The sequence below is a fragment of the Capsicum annuum genome, chromosome 3, assembly GCF_002878395.1.
Source record: "Capsicum annuum cultivar UCD-10X-F1 chromosome 3, UCD10Xv1.1, whole genome shotgun sequence".
Classification (NCBI taxonomy): Eukaryota; Viridiplantae; Streptophyta; class Magnoliopsida; order Solanales; family Solanaceae; genus Capsicum; species Capsicum annuum.
Genome location: NC_061113.1, coordinates 97719553 through 97733984, shown reverse-complemented (window position 1 = coordinate 97733984; position 14432 = coordinate 97719553).

Here is a 14432-nt window from a genome sequence, read left to right as displayed (position 1 = left end):
CGTTAAGTCTTTATTTTTGTTGTTGATAAAACTTCTCAACACTTTTAGAGTTTTAGGTTTTCATAGATCGTTGTAAAGTTAATTTGTAGTACTTTCTAGAATATTATTTAATTCATAGAAAAATTATTTATTATGATATAAAAATGCAATCTTTAAGTTTTCATTTTTTTGGTGTTGATAAAACTTTTCAATACTTTTAGGTTTCCGTAGATCATTACAATCATACGTTGGTCTAAACTACCTTTCAAGATTACTACCTAAAAAAGATTATAAAAATATTTCATTCGAAAATTATTTAGTAATGTTATTTGTCTTTCATAACTGTACATAGCTAATGAAAAGATCTCAAGAATCATGCATTATTTTTTCATTTAATCATGATCTCATTACCATTGTCGTTATCATTAATAGTTGATTATATCATTAGTTATAGAAAATTTTCATCTCCATTGGTATGCCCCACAATATTGTTCTCCTATATATGCTTAAATGTCCACAACGTCACTCTTTACTACTTAACATTTTGCAACAGTATGATTATGATCAAGACTATGAGAAAAAGGCATTATATATGGCAGGCAAGAGGTTTGGACAAATATATTGTAGTGGTGGATGTCTGTTGAAGCTGCCAAAGTATGATACTAGAGCTTTTTCCTATAACTTGAAAAGTGTTAGCATCAATCAAATTATGACCTTGATTTCTCCCAATCTGAAAATTGAGGATTTGCTCAAAAAGAAATTATTCCTCCTAATTTGCATTAGGTTAATCTAAAGAACTCATTGCAACTGAAGTTTAGTTATTCACGATGTACAATAATTTATTAATAATCATTTTGACATTTAAATATCTTACAAAATGTCACGACCCAAAAATGAGGGTCATTATGGCACTTGTCGCGGCGTACCTTGACAAGTAAGCCTATCACCCAAACTGATACGAAAAGAGAAAAAGATAGAAATATCCCAAGGTAAGACATCTAGAACAAAGTTGAAACATATAAGTAATTATAACAATGTCAAAAGAACTTATACAAAATACCAATCATACCCAAAACCAGGGGTCAATAGTGTAAGAACTACTAATATAATCCAAGAGTCAAATGCATCGGAAAAATAACCACAAAGGAATAATAACTATCTCTGAATACTAATAAAGACATAACTACTATAGAAATATTGAGATGAACTTTGGACGCATAGAACTTTGGACGCATAAATGTCCAACCGCTGCCTTGGAAGCTCCAATAATCGCCCGAGTAAATCAATTTGAGGCGCACTAGAGCTAGGACCTGCACCGAAAGGGCGCAATAGGCATGAGTACGGTCCACATGTACTCAGTAGGTATCATAGGCCGACCAAGCAAAGTAGAAAATAAAGCATATAAAATATAAACTAAGGGCACGTCATCTGTAATCAGAAAATGTACCACAACGGTAGCCCACACCGCTTGCACTAACAGTTCTAATATATCTCACATATATTACAATAGCACACCAAGATATAGAACACAATTATACATTATGTCACATATAAATAGAACAATAGAGAACATGTAGATACAAGATCATCAAATACAAGTAAGGAAAGGTAAAACAAACACATAGATGACAAGTCAATAACACAATAAAACACAACATAAACACAATAAAGAAAGTGCAATGTATATGATGATAATGATGCACGAGGTCGTCGTATAACCTCCAGGATCGTCGCACAATCCTCGTATATACCTAAGGAGGCAAGCCTCCCAACGCAGGACCCATAGGGGGTTCATCAACCCATATACAATCAACATATCTTATATCTCGTTTCCGGTATATCCCTTGCAAAGGATTTTATAAGGTGTTACAATATCTTTTAAAAAGGTGTTGCCAGTGTTTCTCAGATGTTGTCACGGTGGTACTAATGTTTCATGAATGAGTATGATATGAAGATGTAATGCTCACAACCAATCACAATGAGTATTTCCACAACCAACCACAATGATACATTTCCACAACCACATGCGTAAATATCCGCTCAGTATTTTTGTATCATCCATGAATTTTCACATGCCTCATTTGCCAATAAAGAATGAATATAATCATAATACACAAATGGTACCACATTAGCATTTTAACAACACAATATAATTATTCATATGTATTCAAGGCTATCAATATCACATAGGACCCCACACAGTCACACATATCACATAACATCTCAATTTCAACAATTACATCACATATAAGACCCCACACGGGCACAACACCTAGATAGACATTTTTCATGATTAGTTCCCACCCTTAACATGCATTTTGTACCATCATGTACTACCCAGCCCAGTCTGAAAGAGTTAAGTCATAACCTACCTCGAAAGTCGAAACCAGTCCGCTACACTTAAACCCGCGACTTACTTTTCACTAAAAATTTCGAACTCCACTAAAATATAAAATATAAAATCTATGCATCAAAACAAAATCAACGACATCCGTATTGATTACTTTTCGTTCGGAGTAAAAATGGACCTCCAAAATGGGTTTTCAAAAAAAAGGAGAGAAAAATCAGAATTTTACTTCAAAAACATGTTTTTCATATTCTTAGGAACCTACAACTGAAAACCCAAGTTAAATCGAGTCAAAAACGAGGTTCAAATTGAAGAAAAAACATTTTTGAGCTTTACCAGGTAAAATATTTGAAATCCGGGTCAAAATCAAGAATCAGAGTTGTTTTAAAGGTTAAATTGATGAAAAACTAGTAATAATAAGATAAAAACATTATTCAAGTGAAAAGGAGTGAAATTTGAATTTAAAATCATGCCCCAAGATTTTTGGAGTTTTGCATAATTAATTAAGAAATTACTAAGAAATAGGTGAATTCTTACTTTTAATCCGTAATAAAACCAAGAAAAAGGTGTTAATATAGCTTCTCAATCTCCCACAAACTTTACTTTTAAACTCCCACACTATTTTAGTTTCAACTCTCAAGAGGCAAGATGAAAAATGAGCAAAATAGACCAAAAATAGGGGAAAATCTGCTATAGTTACAAGTTTTTGTTTTTAAAAGTTAATTTGAAGTTCGACGGGGTATCCGAAATTCGTTCGGAGTCTTAAACAAACTATATAACCATACTAAATTCGACGTTTTGAACGCGATGGCGATGTCAGATTTTCAAAAAAATACAGTTTTCACAAAGTTGACCCCCAAAACTTGAAATTATAATTTTCCAAACCGAGGGTCAAAATGAGATTTAAAATCCGTAAAATCATACCAAACATGCTAACACCCTAAAATTGACATTCCGGATTTGCTGGCAAAGTCGGATTTTCCATCCGAGGTTGTTTAGATCAAATGTGGGTCCCATATCCATATTTTCAATTTTTCAACTTTCTGATCAATAGGTCGAGATGAGATCGGGTGCATCGAAACCCAAACCAAAAGTCTACCTAGCCTAAAATTGATATTTTGTAGTTGCTAGCGCAGTCCGTTCGGCCATTCATCGTACGGATCAAAAAATATCCACATAAGTTCAAAATAAAGCCCTCAAAACTATCAAAAACCACAATATTGCATAAATGCTACCAAAATGCATAAAAAATCATGTCAATCACTCCTCCCACGCCCTAGAAATATCATAATGTAACTATTACACAAAATCACAAATTTCACATATTTCATCAAATTTTTAGGTCGTTACACTAAGTGTTAAGAAAATTTAATGAAAATTTTGAGATTCTGTTAATTACATATTTTTGAACTTTAATTTAAATTTCAAATAGATTGTTTACACTTTTTACATACATTGTTTTCTTTTTTATCTCCTTTTATTATGAATAAATAAATAAATTGTCTATGGATCGTATATAATTCTCCTGCTTTGTTGTTGCTACTTAATTTTTTAATTATCAGTCAATTCAACACATGGTAAATCATTCAAAAATTTTGATAAAATAGGGGTGAGATAGCATTATGTTATAGTACAATTAAAACTCTATCTTTACTATGGTAACTACTAATTCTAATATGTAATTTTATTTTTTTAATAAATAATTAACAATTTTTAAAAAATCCTAGTATTTCAAATTTAAATATGTCTAATATTTTAATTTAAAATTCTAATTCTTCTTCTCCGACTTTTTCGACATAGCATTATGTTATAGTACAATTAAAACTCTATCTTTACAATGGTAACTAATAATTATAATATGCAATTTTATTTTTTTAATAAATACTTAAAAAATTTTAAAAATCCTAGTATTTCAAATTTAAATATGTCTAATATTTTAATTTAAAATAATAATACTAATTCTTCTTCTTCTTCTTCTTCTTATTCTTCCTCTTCTTCCTCTTCTTTTTCCTCCTCTTCTTCTTCTTCTTCCTCTTCTTCCTCTTCTTCGTCCTCCTCTTCTTCTTCCTCCTCTTTTTTCTCCTCTTCTTCTTCTTCTTCTTCTTCTTCTTCTTCTTCTTCCTCTTACTCTTCCTCTTCCTCTTCTTCTTCTTCTTCTTCCTCCTCTTCCTCCTCTTCTTCTTCCTCCTCTTTTTCCTCCTCTTCCTCTTCTTCTTCTTCTTCTTCTTCTTCTTCTTCTTCTTCTTCTTCTTCTTCCCCTTCCTCTTCCTCTTACTCTTCCTCTTACTCTTCTTCTTCCTCTTCTTCTACTTCTTCCTCTTCTTCTACTTCTTCTACTTCTTCTTCTTCTTCTTCTTCTTCTTCTTCTTCTACTACTACTACTACTACTAGTTCTACTACTACTACTACTACTTATTCTTCTTCTTCTCCTTCTTCTCTTTCTTCTCTTTCTTCTCCTTATTCTCCTTCTCCTCCGTCTCCTTCTTCTTCCCCTCCTTCTTCTTCTTCTCCTCTTTCTTCTTCTCTACCTTATCATCCGTCTTCTCCTTCTTCTTCTCCTCCTTCTTCTTCTCCTTATCCTCCTTCTTCTCCTTCTTCTCCTTCTTCTCCTTCTTCTCCCTCTTCTCATTCTTCTTCTTCTTCTTCTTCTTCTTCTCTTTATCCTTCTTCTTATTATAAAATAGGGGCGAGAAAGCATTATGTTATAGTATAATTAAAACTCTATCTTTGCTATGGTAAATACTAATTCTAATATGTAATTTTATTTATTTTAATAAATAATTAACAATTTTAAAAAAATCCTAGTATTTCAAATTTAAATATGTTTAATATTTTAATTTAAAATAATAATTCTTCTTTTTCTTCTTGTTGTTGCTACAACAACAACAACAACAACAATCATCATCTTTCATTTAATATGTAAATAAACTACATTCAAATATATATATTATAACATTTAAATTTTAAAAGAGATAAGTTTTTAATAGAAAAAGTCCATTAGACAAATATTCAGTTAATATGGGCTCTTTTATTATTAAGAAATAGTTAGAGTTTATTTTGCACTCTTCAATTATAGGCTCCTAACTTTAAGCTAATGATTTTACTTTTTAAATAGAACATAATGTATTTTAGTTGAAATAAAGATAAAGAGTTGGAATAACACAATTTTATATTCAAATTCAAGTTAAATTATGATAAGCACTAAACGTTGAGATAACACTAAAATTCTAAAATCATGGAGGAAGTTATAATCAAACTAAATTCAAAATTGTTGTGGCTAGAATGTGTTTTCATTATTTGTTATAAAATAATATATTTATTATGGATGTCCATAACTCTTAGAAATTAAGTCACTCCCACCCATCTTCTCTAAGATGTGTAGCTAATCCTCCATTACTTGACACACCATTATGGGTGTAACTCTCACGCCCTCTAACATCCCCTATAATGTTCTTGTTTAATGGCATGTTTATGAAAACCTTTTGCATGCTTCTATATGACACTATAAATAGAGGCATAAGAGTTTATATTGTATATACTTGAACAATTGAAATACTTGAAAGACTTATACACTTGATACTTGGAAGAATGAAAAGCTCTATCTCTTGTCTTCTCTTCTTATTTTCTTGTATACTTATTCTTTCATATTGCTATTATTTTATATTAATTTTAACACGTTATCAGCACGAGACTCTAACAAATTGAGATTATCAACTTATCCCACATATTTCTTTCAATCATTTGAATAGATATCCTATTATTTTGTGTTCTGTGATGATTTACTCATTTGTGTGAACTAATGCTAGTTTCTTTTGCATAAAGTGTGTCTCATATATTTCTCTTCTGGAAAGCATGATCAGTACTAAAGCCAATTTGCACTTAATGGAAGAAAATTCCATTTGAAGTTCATTAGAAGGATTTGAATGCCAAAGCGCAATGACGTTTCCATCCTATATTTTTATTTTTATTTCATTTATTTTTCTAATTTTTTACACTATTTTTTGTGCAATATGTAGTTGAGATTATATTGCATCCCATTTGTCACACAGGATGTGTATTAGACCTTCCCAAATAAAAGTCCATGTAATTAATCTTCCTCCATATATTTCATAGTGGAGCAGGAAGTGTTTGGAGATCAAGATCGAGCATTTTATGGATGCTATGAGGATTCAGTTAGTTTTCTTCATTTATCCAAGGAGTGTGTGTTTTCTATTTTCAATGAGTTATAATTTTAAAGTTTGTAATTTATAATTTGGTATTGTTTATAATACACAAAAGTTGTAGTACTATTGGTGTAGGAAAATGATCATCAAATCAAGAAGATACAAAGCTAATTTTGAAGCAGAATTTACTTATCTTGGAAAGTGACATGAAATCACAAAGTAATAATATTTTAAAGGCAAAGGGTGAGTAATGTTTCACTTTAGCTTGTTATGCCATTGATTGATGGTAAGATAGTGGATTCAAGTCTTATTGGATCAAGAGGATAAAATATCAATTTAATTTCTGGTGCATAATGATGATGTTGGATTTAAGTCCCACGAAATTATGGCCTAACACGCCTTTATTGATAAGACGTTGGGTTCATATTCTTATTTATTTTGATGATATGATGATGGCTAAGACAATTGATAAAAATTCATAAAAATCTACCACATTGATATGCTCCATTCTTTGATGTGAATGAGGTAGCATTGCATAATAAGTCTGAAAAGAAGACAAGTGGTTTAGTTATGTGGGCGTGAAGAGAAAAAATATGTAATAGTCATCATTATGGTGATTGTAAAAGAAAGAACATTATGAATTGCTAAAATGGTCCTTCAAAAGTGAAGATATTATTTACCATCAATTTAGTATAAAAGGTCAATGGGCACGCAGTTATCGTGCGACCTTATTTGATAAATTTTATAAATCTTCCATCAAAAAAAATAAAGTGGTGGTACATTTAATCTTTCAAAGTGATATTGAGGTGGGTATATAAAAATGATAAATGTCAATGAATGACAATGAACTTATAAAATTAATTATGAATCACATATGATTATAGTCTAATTCTTGAAAAGAATGTGACTCGGGTAAGCATTGTGAATGCTTGGCCATCCTTGAAAGTGAATGTGTCAAAATGTAAAAAAAATTATGGATAAAATTATGCTTATATATGGTTGGATAAGTACCATATCTCACCTCTATGGGAGGTTTGAGAGAAATAAAGAATTTTAATTTGGTATAAGAAGGTCATTGATGTTATAATATGTTTTATCATGATCTACCAAAGGGTAAAAGAAAAAAGTGATTCTTGCTTATAAAATTTTTGTCTATGACCAAAATGAATATTATGGTGTGGTAGAATGATTTTCTCATTGATCGTGTAAATATGGTACGCCAAAAAAGACCTTGTCAAATGTTATTAAAATAAATTATTAAAGGCAAAAGTAAAGAAAGAAAGAGGTCTTGCATATATGATTTTGACTACAATGACAATAATTTTCTATCAAATAGAAGATGGTCACCATACGAACGGCGTTTTGAAATATGAGGTAGTGCACAAGTATTTGATAGCTTTAAAAAGCTAATGTATTACTACATGGAGGAATGAAATTATTTATGATATTGAAATTGTACTAAGTCTCCTAAGGAACTTTTAAAGTTTCAAGAAAATTGACAAGAAAATAAATTATTATTATTTTAAGACTATAATTATGAAAAGTTTTTATATCTTCACATTACTACAATCGAAAAAGGTTATAAATATTTATGAAAAAGTCTACCAATTTTTCTCATGTTTGTTAATATAAATATGGGCATGGTGATGAAATCACATGCTGTAGTAAACGAAAAATTTACAAGAAATATATAAGTTGGCATGACCGGTTGACCATCCCGGCTCAAATATGATGCAAATATAATTGAGAATTCATGAGGTTTTACATTGAAGAAATAAATAATTCTTCAAGAATTCTCTTATGCTACTTGTTCTCACTATAAAATACCAACTAAGGCTATGATTGTATCCCTTAAATTTTTGAAACATACAACAACGTGAATATGGGCCCGTTCACCTGTCATGTGACCATTTACTATGAAATGAGATGCATCTATGTTGGTTACATGGCTTCTATCAACTTGCAATTTGATTTTTACAAGATTGTTTGCTAAAATTGTTAAATTAAGAGCATGATTTCAAACTATAAAAGTTGATAATACTGATTGATTTAGCAGAAAATTGTGCCTTGCCTTAAATTACAACTGAACTACTGGTTATGAGAACAAATCTCTCAAAAAAAATTAATATGAGATGAGTTTATTTAAAGATAGCAACATTTGTATGCATCAAGCCGACAAGGTTCCCCTATATTGTTGGTTCAGGGCCAGGAACCAATTAAAATCCATTTAAAAATTTAAATGTGCAAGATCCACCATGCACAAAGATGGATCCCCAAATAAAGTTAGAGAGAATGTTAGATTTTCTAACATTAGGAAAGATACAATTAATAGCTGAAATGTATGGAATTAATTATCAACATCTCAAAGAAATATATATATATATATATATATATAAATAGGAAAAAGTCATGGTTTCCACCTCAAACTATACACGAAAAGTTTAGGTCACATTCAAACTATTATAGTGACCTATTACATACATGTACTATATAAAAGTGAAACTATTACCTCCCCGCGACACTCATGCCCAAGTTTAATGAGTGGAGTGTACTCCACTCGCCCTGTGGTGATGCCACATGTTTAATTTAATTTTTCTATTTAATTAATGGACCCTTAAATAAACCTAACCCAACCCAACTAATCTAACAAAATTCTAACCCGACCCAACCTAAATATTTCACCATACCCGATCCATTCGGGCAGAATATGAATTTAAATTTCTTCTTCATCCTACCCAACTAATTTAAATCTCTTATTTTTCCTTTTTCATCATTGATAAATTGAAGAAAAAAGAGAAATTCAAAAAGAGAAATAAACAATGGTAAAACATATGTTGAGTATAGAAGCTGCAGTAAAATTTTGATAGGCGGTGATAACACCATTATTGCCGGTGGCTGGTGAGGGAAGAGGAAGACAAAAAGGGAAATGGGAAGTTTCATTGCCAATTGTAAGGCGCCATTAGAATTTAGTAGTGGTGCAGGTGCGAATTTGTGGTGGGTTTTGTAACTTTGGATATTAACAATGGTGATATTGTGATTCTGATGGCAATTTTAGTAGTGAATGTTGAATTTTATGGTGGTTGTTTGTGATTTTTATGATACTAATGGTTGTATTGTGATTCTGATACTGAAATCTATGGTGGATTCTTAAAATTATTGTGGTAAATATTTGAGTTTGATGATAATGGTGTCAATGGCGGTGTTTTAATGGTGATTTTGGTGAAGACGAAGCAATTAAAGAAAGTGGGACCCACATATTAAAATGAATAAATAAGTAAATTTAATTTTATTAATATTTTTTCAATTACAAAAATAATTAATCTAATTGTATATATTAAGAAGAATATTAGGAGTACTTAACAATATAATGATAAATGAAATAGTGACACGTGTGCAATTATGTCATTTTAAGATTTTTTTTCCTTCCTTTCCCGTACCTTAGGAAGGTGAATACACCTTCTCTGCCACGTCACCTTCTAAGGTGGAAATAGTTTCACTTTTATATAGTATAGGTGTGTAATAGGTTACTATGATAGTTTGGATGTGATCTATACTTTTCGTGTATAATTTGAGGTGGAAATCATGACTTTTCCCTACATATATATAGTGAACTTGAAGTTCAATTGATAATTCATGATTTGTAAAAATGTTGCAAGTTCATTGTCAGACTGATCCTATATTACAATTCAGCTATAAATGCTCCAATGAGAAGTCCTTGAAGGACAGAGTCTGGCACGCCTGAAGCGTGACAGACAAATCGATTCTAGGTATAAAACTCCTTGAAAAAAAAAGAGGGGCAAATGATAAATATGGTCAATGATAATGAGGCAAATACTTTAAAAGTACTATGACATAACTCTTCATAAAACCTTGACAAAGATTCAGGTACCTGAAAATGATGAAAAAGAAGAGATCGATCTCCATATGTTTTGTTGTAATGAAATCGATATCAAAAAACCGTCGGCGGTATCTTTGGTATAATGTAGAGCTCACCATTATAAATGGTACCGAGGATCTTGAATTTAAATCTGTCAAATAATGTGGATAGATAAAATATAGAATTCTAGTATATTGTTTTTCACTTGAAAAGTGATGTTTTGAAATTAGTCCATAGACTAAGGTATAATGTCAGTGGGATATAAATTGGTGATGTGCGAAAAGTAAAATCGTAAGATATAAAAAATGACTTGTGCCTTGAGACATAAATGTTATTTGCAAAGTCCTGACATTATTATTTGGAGATGTGTTCTCCTATGATGGATATAATAATGTTTTCTGAAATCTGGCAATGTATGAAAATCTTGAATGTGTATAACGAATGAATGTCATGTCTAGCTAGACGGTAATGCAATAGAAAAATCCTTGAAGGATTTTAAAGAGATTCGATCCATTAAATATCCCAATGGTTGCGAGATTGCTTACCATAAAGAAAGATCAATTTTTCATATTATGAAAATGGTTAGAAAATACCATGTATTAGTGCAGTTATTGCACTTATGTATACTGCTATTCTATACATGAGATAATAGTTTTTATTAATGTGCAGAAAAAAAAATATAATTTCACTTTTATGTGAATATGAGTGAAATCAAATATTATTGATATGAATTTATTATTTCTAACAAAAATTATCAAAGAATTGTTGGTTATGCAAATGCTGGTAGAATATTTGATCTACGATCAATTTTAATATCATGCAAATGAAGTTTCCACAACTAATTGGTTGTTGCTACGAAAAAGTTCAATGTGCAAATGGCTTGAGATGATGAGGTCACACATGAAGTGATTGTCAAGAATTTATTTAGCTGAGCTCAAAGGCTTAACATATCCAAGAAATAAGAAAATGACATATCAGGATGATTTCAAGAATGCAACATCTCCATGAATATGTTTTGATCACAAAGGCACAATGAATATCAATATTTGAAGTCAAACACATAAGATTGGAGATGTCATTTTTGAGAAGTGAAATAATCTTGCATCAGGGGGCGTAAAATACACGCTGCACTCTCTTTTTCTTGGCCTAGCTTTTGTCCCAATGGGTTTTCCTGGTAAGATTTCTAATGAGGCAGTAAACAAACGCGTATTATAAGATATGTATACTCTTTTTTCTTCACTAGGAATTTTTTTTCTAGTAAGGTGTTAACGAGGCACATCATTTATGGACATCCAAAGAGGAGTGTTATAAAATAATATATTTTTTGTGGATGTCCATAACTCTTAAAAATTAAGTCACTCTCACCCATCTTCTCCATGATATGTAGTTAATCCTCCATTACTTGACACACCATTATGGGTGTAACTCTCTCACCCTTTAGCCTCCCCCATAATGTTCCTATTTAATGTCATGTTTATGACAACATTTTGCATGCCTCTATATGACACTATAAATAGAGGTATAAGGGTTCATATTTTATATACTTGAACAATTGAAATATTTGAAAGACTTATACACTTGATACTTGGAAGAATGAAAAGCTCTATCTCTTATCTTATCTTCTTATTTTTTTGACTACTTATTATTTCATATTTCTACTATTTTAGATTAATTTAACATCATCATCGTCGTCGTCGTCGTCATCATCATCATTATCATTATTATTTGTATTGGCATTTTTTAATTTAATTTGACAATTGGATTATTGGATTAACACTAAATCCAAAACGTGTTGTTCTTTTTCTTTTTATCTTCCGTTTTTTATTATCATTATTATTTGTATTGGCATTTTTTAATTTAATTTGACAATTGATGACAAGTGGGTTATCACATTATCATTTTCTCTTTAATGTTGTATAGAACATATATTTGTTGTGCCAATTATAAAATTTTTGTCAATAGATTCAAGTTCATTTTTTTTTACATCAATTGAATCTTAGTAATATTTTAAATATCGTAAATTAAGGTGATTTATAATTTTGAAATGATTTAATAGTCGATTTCTTTTTTAATCATAATTGTATAGTTGAGATTAGAGTAGGCTAACAATATTGAAAAAAATCTTAACCACTACTGATAATCAAATGTATTCAAAATACATGCAACATTTAAAAGAAATATGTTTATGAAATAGTAGTAGCTCATTTAGAATTCTTCAGTCTGAGGTTCCTAGTTTTAAACTAATGGTAATATTATTTTCTTTTAAGAAAAAAACTTAATATTTTCAAATTTACCTATTTATAAAAATCTTATTACAATACTATTAGACTTGTCCTAGAAACTGCCACGTGGTTTCTCAGTAGCTTGCCACGTGGCTAGTTGTGGTGTTTCGTCCGCTGCTTTATAATATACTAGTACGAGTACCCGCACGATACGCGGAACTTTTTTTTTAAATATCAGCTTATTCACTTTGAAATAATAAAATTAGTCAATTTTTATCGTATTACATTAACATATTTATTGATTATGAAATATTAAATATAATCTTTAATAGTAAAATTACAACTAAAAATAACAACTAATCACAACTGCAATTATTTTAGATGTTTTGATATGAAAATAACAATATTAATATTTTTATTAAGGGTACTCGACTTTCTTAAGCCTCTAAACTTACTCGTGTGTGTGATAATAGCTAATCATAATTGCAATTACTAATATCTTTGAGTATTTTATTTATACATATTATGGTATCTTCAATTAATTCAATTAAACTATTTCAAACCACTCATCCCACCAAATCTCACACCCACCCCAACTTTTACCCCACCACAACACCCCCTCCTCACCCTCCACCACAACCAAATTTTTTAAAAACTTTTTAATATATTTTTAGAATTATTTTCTTACCTCACCAACCTCCTAACCCAGAGCCTCCCTGCCCCAACCAATTTTTTTTGTTATTCCACCTACCTGAGCTCCTACCCAATCCTAAAAAAATATTTTTTATTTATTAAAATAAAAGCTTTTAATTTTTTTAACCATTCCCCTGTCCTACCCCCCCCCCCCCCCCCCCCCAAAAAAAAAAAAAAAACTTTTAAAGTTTTTTTTTCAATTTTTCTAAAAACTCCTTTTTTCCTACCCCATAACCTCGGCCCCACCTACATACGATCCCCCCTAGCCAAGCCCCTTACGCCACCTCGGCCACCACAACCCCCTAATTTTCTTCTCCATCATATATTGCTTTGTGTTAGATAAGCACAAGTGAATTTTAGGAAAATATTTTACTTTTTTAGCATATATGCTATTACTAATGCAGAATAATCACATCAAATAAAGTATCTATTTTTTGAGCTCAAAATTAATTAATAGCTACTAATTTTTATTTCATCATTACCTTAAAAAAATTACCTGATTAAGTTCAAGCATGTTATAGCCCTCTAAATAAATTTTGCTTTTTATTATCAACAGAAAATGATTTGATCTATATTAGATTAGTTCATCATCAAAATGAAATAAAACATATAAGCATACTTCATTAAAAATAATGATATATTCATAATCAAAGATTAAGGGTAAACATTCAATAATATATTTTCAAAGAAATCGTTGTCATAGAATCGATAAGTGAATTCAAATAAAGAAATTGCCATGAATTTTAACAAACATGAAAACAAAAGAGAGATGATAGTGGAGATACATAAATATGGTAAAACAAAAAGTAGTGACAACAATATTGCTCGTTAAACTGAGTCATTGAAAAAAAGAGACACGAATATAAATTTAAATTGATGGACTTTGAACATTAACAGAATAGGATGATTAAAAAATTATATTATTCCTGATGGTAGAGCATCGATTACAAAACTTATTAACGGAGAGGCCCATTTTTCAGAGATAAGAGTTGGAAGGCAGCTTGTTATGGAAGAGTTTCTAGAGAAAGAATATGATTTTGTTTGGAGCATGGAACTTCCAAAGCCAGGACCAAGTACTGCCAAGGTATTGAGGAACTTTTCTCAACTGGGAGGCTAAGTGATTGTAAGCACTAGCACAAGAGAATTTCCCA